Raw genomic sequence first — 6,929 nt, 5'->3', positions numbered from 1 at the left:
CCTTGACAGCGAGAGGTCGCAGGTTCGAGTCCCGCCAGAGGCATTTTATTACACAATTTCTTTATTCATTTATTTACAGGACTACATTCGTTGAGAGCTATGCTACACGATGTATTTATTATGTCCTTTATTCGAACACCGTATTTACCTTTATTTGATGATATATATGCCTATATATATATATATATATATATATATATATAATTGGTATATAGGTCTATGCCAATAAAACAATTTATATTTATATAGAGACCTTATAATTATTTTTATTATTATATTAAAAAGAAGTTTATACAATTTATCATTTTATAGACGCATGCTACGCATGTATATATCCTAATTATGATGTCATTGATTGCTATTCTGGTATTTTATACTATTATTAGGCAACTATATACAAAAGAATAATATCAATCATTTTTTATTATTCTCTGTCAAATTTCAAATACTTTGTTGACAAAATGTATTCGCAATGTATCCTGGCCTTTTCATATTCATATTACTGACAATTTAAAGAATACGCTATTCTATACGTTACTTAAATTTTTATTAGTTATACAAAGTTTACTATCCCTGTCAATAAACTGCAACAATTAATACGATTGGTTTAACAGTCAGTCTCCTAAATATAAGGCGAATAATAAATACGAAATTAATGAAGAAAGATTGAGAAAAATTTAATAAAAGAAAACTCTTTGAATAAATAATTCTTTGAATTTTTATGTGGCTCAATCTTTTTAAAGTTTTAATGAAATTGAAACAGAGCTATATTGAAGACAAATTAAGAACGGGTGGTGTAGAATATATTCGCTTCATTAAAGCGTTCATTAAGGTATGATTGATGGCGGGATCTACATCATGAACGCGGGAAAACAATAACTGCGGAAAAAAAACTAAAAATATGGAGATTCTCGTGGAAGATATCGTCCACGTTCGCAAAGGGCTCATCGCGTAGATGATAGATAAAAGCGAAAATAATTAACAGAAGCTCGTATGCATAAGGCAATACGTATGAGGCCTAAATAAATGAATTAACCATAATTTGTTCGCTTACAATGCCCTATGCATTATTCACGCAATCAGTAGAAGAAGTACTGCTAGATTAAAATCTTAAAGAGATGCATGTCCAGAAAGTAAATTGATATCTCTCATAATATGAATACATTTCATGTTGTTAAGAGCCCGACCTTTGGCGAGACCGATCCACGTAAGTAACCCAAGCTGTTGGATGATAGACGTACGACAGAAATTGATACACGCTGTCAAAGAATCTTCCAGACACTCATACGTGCACGTAGGCCCTATTGCGCGTTCTTGACGACGATTATGGTAACGTTAATCAATCGACCAAAATCGAGGCCTATATAGTGTTCGCTCTCCCATGGAAAATCTATCTGGGGCCGTTATAAGATACACATAGGCCTGCTTGTATATTATAGGCCTATCAAGGGATTTCACAGCTGTATAGGCTATACGCCGCGGTGGATCAGGCCTATATTATCTAAACATCTCCTCATCCATCTGTCACTGTGAGAGTGCTAGGTCTGATTATATTTGTATATGTTTAATTAGGCCTATGTTGTCATTACACCAAATGGAATCACTAAAAGCAAGATGGAAATAATGTTTTCCTTCCTACAAGCAAGTCTCATAATATTACATTATTATTATTATTATTATTATTATTATTATTATTATTATTATTATTATTATTATTATTATTATTATTATTATTATTATTATTATTACTATTATTATTATTATTATTATTATTATTATTATTTGATATCTTTTACAAACTATTAGCAAAATGTGTTTCACGATGTATCCTGACCTGGGTGCACTGCGACGTGGAGGTGGGGCTGGCGGGAAAAATGCCCCTTTTTAAAAAGATAGTAGTGAATATAATCTTATATTTAAATAAGTTATTTGCTTTAAAAGAATAAAAAGAGGAGGGGGTCGGAGAAAAGAAGATTAAGAAGGGAGGAAAGAAAAAAATGTCACATTTTCTTGTGTTTTTTGAAGAAGTGATGACAAAAATAACATTCTGAATGCTTTATATTCTTTTTATTGTATTTATTGTACCTTATGTATTTAGGTAAAGGTAGTCTCGTATTCATTACTGAACCTAAAGGAATGAGTTGCTAGCCCATCGTACTAAACCTCGGCATTGTGCGGTAGGGTGGCCAGTTCCACCCCGAGTTCCACTCAACGCCGCCTTTTATACTTTCCCAGTATGTTTCAACCAGGTGTCGGTACCCATTTATACTCCTGGGCGGAGAGAGACAAACCTGGTAAAGTTCCTTGTCCAAGAACAAAGCGAAATGCACTGCCAAGGTTCAAACCCGGACCGAGGCTGAGAGACAGAAACGCAGCCGCTGCGCCAACCGCCTATTATTTTAGGCCTATGTTATATAAATGCAAATAAAAAATAAATAAATGCCCCGGGGCCCAGGACGAAATAAATTGCAGTTTCCTGAAGATGTAATTTCAATTAAGCATCTAAATACATAAAATGGCTGTAGCTATGGGGAATTACCCCCACACCCCTGCCGGCTTAGCTCCAACGCCTGTCATCGGAGCTCTGGCAGCTACAACCTACGCTTCCCCCCGATGGCCTCAGCCCTCTGTGTGCTGATGTTGTAGGCCTACATCTTCTATCTGAATATAAACCTAGTAATCTAAAGCAGAACTGTTTACACCACGATCTTTTTATTTCCCCTTCACGATAAAAACGTTAGAAGTGACACTGTCTGTCGTCTCGTCAAGTGACGAATTTGACGGCCATACTACGTTATCGAGCGAATTATAACATAGACCAATAAATCACAGTTGCCACTCTGCTTCTCATTATAGATATTTATTTGACAAGCTGCTTTAAAACATATAAATCATTGCATGTATTAGAAAAAAAAAACATCTTAATTAAAAATATCCCTTCCAGATAGTGTGTAGGCCTATAAAACACCATTTTAGGCCTATCGTTGGCAGAGGAGGTTTGATGTTATTGGATGTTTGTCACGTGATATCAATTGGCAAATTGTAGCACTTTAAAATGTTTGCTGTATATTTTTGGTCTGTGGTGATATGGTACGTTGATATAAGCTAATCAACATTCGTTTTAAAAAGTGTACTTGTTTATAGAATTGATACCAAATTGGGTTCACGTATAGGCACAGTTTTTATTTTTCCGATAAACGCTTGTAGCGGTATTTTTTAAATTTAGCACTTTATAATTAGCCAACTACGGTACTGTTCATCGATGTATATACAAATGTTGATTAAAGGACAAAATAATATCAGTCATAGTAATAAAATTAATAACAATAGTGGGACTGTTTTCTTTTTAAATAGAATTTATCATATCATCGCGGATAAAACCAAATTATAACTGTACGTAATACGCATCATGTTCTCTTTTGTCTACGTCTTTTCATTTTCCCTCTCTTTATAGCTTTCATTCGATTAGCTAATTCTTTGTCCATCCGTTATTGTGTCTTCTCCTTATCCAATTCTAATTAGGCATATTTTATATTTTTCTTGCATGTCTTCATTGCAGTATACTTGATCTTGTATACCATCTGTAAGGTATTTCTCGCCATAGTTCCCTGAGCCAACGTGTTGTTCCCGTCGTCATCCGCATTTACGTAAGGCCACTTTCGTCACGGCTATGGTCATTGTTGTTATTACTGCTTGGCATTAATATCGTTATCGCCACTGTTATTATTGCCATAGCTATTGTCCTATTCCTTTGTAATACCGTTGATCGTCCTACAGTTTTCATTATACCATTACTATACAAAAAGTTTACTTAAGAATATCAATGTTATTTATCATCCGCTTCGAAGTAATTAGGCTGTTCATAAGCGACAACGCGTGACCATATTTATGATCGAATAACCGATGAATAGTTTCACCAACCCCGCCTCCACCCCCTATTCGCGGGGTATCAGTATCACTTTCACGTATTAAATCGATATTGTCGATGTGCGTAAAATGTCATCGTTACGTTACTTCCATAGCCCATCGTGTTTGTGGGTGTGTTGGACATGTGATTGTCAAAGTAAACATTAAATCACAATATGACTTCAATTCAACATACATCAATTGCAATATAACACAATAACGTGTCATATAGATCTATACATATATAGGCCTACGTATTATATAGGTTTATGTTGGCCTATATAGGTATATATATATATATATATATATATATATATATATATATATTTGTATGCTGTTTATAGGCCTGAGGCCTATATCATTGGTTGTATGCGCTTACAGACTATACAAGATCAATATAGCATCATTCTTTCATAGATGGTCCTACATTCATTCATTAAGGCATTCGTTAATTCATTCATTCATTCATTCATTCATCCCTTCATTCATTCATTCATTCATCCCTTCATTCATTAATACGTTTTCGTTCGTTTACATTCATTCGTTCTTTCATTGGTCTGTTTGTCCGTCCGTTCGCCAGTCCATTCATTCGTTCATTCTTTACTCCGCTCGTCAGTTTCTCTTCACTGCCCGTCCGTTCAATCGTTCGTTCATTCATTCATTCATTCATTCATTTTTTTTTGTTCGTTCGTTCATCCACCCATCCATCCATCGATTGATTGATTGATTGATTGATTCATTCATTTATTTATTCGTCTGTTCGTCCAGTTCATTCGTTCGCTCGTTCGTTCATTCATTCATTTATTCATTCATTCTATCCTCCTCTCATACGTTTCTCTGCCTGTCCGTCCGTTCATTCATTCGTTCATTCTTTTGTTCATTCATTATTTTCTTTGTCTATTAATTTATTCATCGCGCAGTATAATTCAAACATCAATCAATTTATCTACTTTGCCATTCATTAATTAGTTTATCCGTTGAATCGTTAATATTTATTTATATTATTTTATTAGGTAATATTTCAGTCATGCCTAGAAAATAATATAAGCAGCCCATCAAAACAAAATACTGAAGTGTAAGCAACATGAGAATTTATTACATTGACTGGTGCTAGTGTATGCCTACAATAAGTGTTTTCATTTACAGGTAGACAAGGATTCATAGCTTCATGGACTGTCTAGAACGTAGCATCATCCGTCTAGATCTAGAAAGGTATATACTGTATCCTCTTTTCTTTATTCATCAACTTTTATCTCGAATCTCATTGCCTCCCTTGAATTAAATCAACTGAGTGAAATCCGAATGGCAGTTCTAGTCGACACAAATCCTTGTCATGAATCCTGCGCCCACACCCTGAAGCAGAAGCTAATTCGCTTTGTTAAGGAGACTCCCATCTATTTTCAATTACAACCTTCCCACGAGAGGAATACTATCTTATACTTGTATACTTCGCTTCTCCCGGTTATCAAATGAATTCAGAAATGGCAGATATTGCAACGTCCGTTGAGTATTGAAAATGACACCTAAATGTGACTTGGGTGTTTTCAATCAGACGTTGCTAACACCTCTCGTGGAAGTGATGGGCAGCGTGAAACGCTCGGTGATACAGCTCCGGGTAGATGATTCACAATTGCATGCACGTATATTTTACGTGCTATAGCAGTGTCCAAATTACGTTCACAAAAAAATGGATATTTCAACTGTAATTTAGTGCTCGATATATTCAAACATTTCGGTCAACACACCAAGGTATTGTAAAACGCACCTTTGCCGTAGCTGTATTATCGCAGATGCTTCGCCTAGCATCATAAGAATTCATCAGCTTCATTTACAATAATTATATGTAATTGGTTTGTGTGTTGAAACTTATGTTTAAGATGCATCGCATACACATTGCAAAAAAATAAGAGAAACGAAAGAGCTACCTAGCTGCGTGATAGAAAATCTTGTAAGATCAGAAATAATGTATATTAAAATTAAATTAAAATTAAATAAAATACATATTTAATAAAATGCGGCGTATGTGACGTTTTGAGCAATCAAACCTTGTCCTCATAGTAGGTCTATACCCTAAGTTCAATGAATGAAGTGATATGATAGGTCAATGGTTTAAACTTTATAGCACGATGAGCTCTTATGATTTCGCTATGAGAGTCCCTACCGCCATTTAAACAAGTATATGGGCCTAAAGCATTGGCCAGCCTAATAATAGGTAAAATACTACCGATATCCAAAGTGATACACAAATGAAGCCACCATGCGCAGCCCTCTTGTTACAATAAAAAAGTGTTCTTCACACAAAAAAAATTCGATAATTTCATTGCAAAGAACCAGAGATAGGCCCTACGTCACTTCAAACATGCTACACTAGAGCCGTAGCAGAATTGTCGTTAGTGGGATGCGATATGTGTGAAAAAATTGACCAACAGCTGTATGGGGGTCGCCTAGAAAATGTGTATTTTCGATTTGGGCAGTGCGTACGCATGTTCGGTTTGGTGAGTGCGTACGCACCATTGCACCCCCACCTCTGGATACGGGCCTTACACGATGGGACAGATTATTACAATCGTTATTTTACCTTACCTTTTATTTTAACTTAACAAATGTGTCACTAAACGTGTTTTTAGTGTTTCAACTACGGCGCGTCTGCTTACACCACGTCATAAAATCATATTATTTCTGAAGAATGAGGACCGGAGCTCCCAGTGGAGACGACGTTTTTAATTTACAAATGAAATTTGTCAAGGAAAATGACGATCAATCATTCTGGATAAAGAGGTAGCTTGTCCTGAACTGAAACGCATGTCTCAGAACAATTCCACTTCTTCCCATCTATTTAATAACTTTTAAACAATGAGAGAAACGCTGAATATAGGACGCATTTTTTAACTTTCGAATTCTTCACGGTCTATTTTTTTTTCGCTGCATTTTAAGATTTCAAACATCATGTTTTGACAGATATATCTATATATTATTCATATCCTTTTATGTCGTAAATTTATATTAAACATTTTAGCTGAATA

The sequence above is a fragment of the Anneissia japonica genome, unplaced genomic scaffold, assembly GCF_011630105.1.
Source record: "Anneissia japonica isolate Jap-2015-1 unplaced genomic scaffold, ASM1163010v1 scaffold287712_len2945570_cov188, whole genome shotgun sequence".
Taxonomy (NCBI): Eukaryota; Metazoa; Echinodermata; class Crinoidea; order Comatulida; family Comatulidae; genus Anneissia; species Anneissia japonica.
This window is presented reverse-complemented; position numbering follows the sequence as displayed.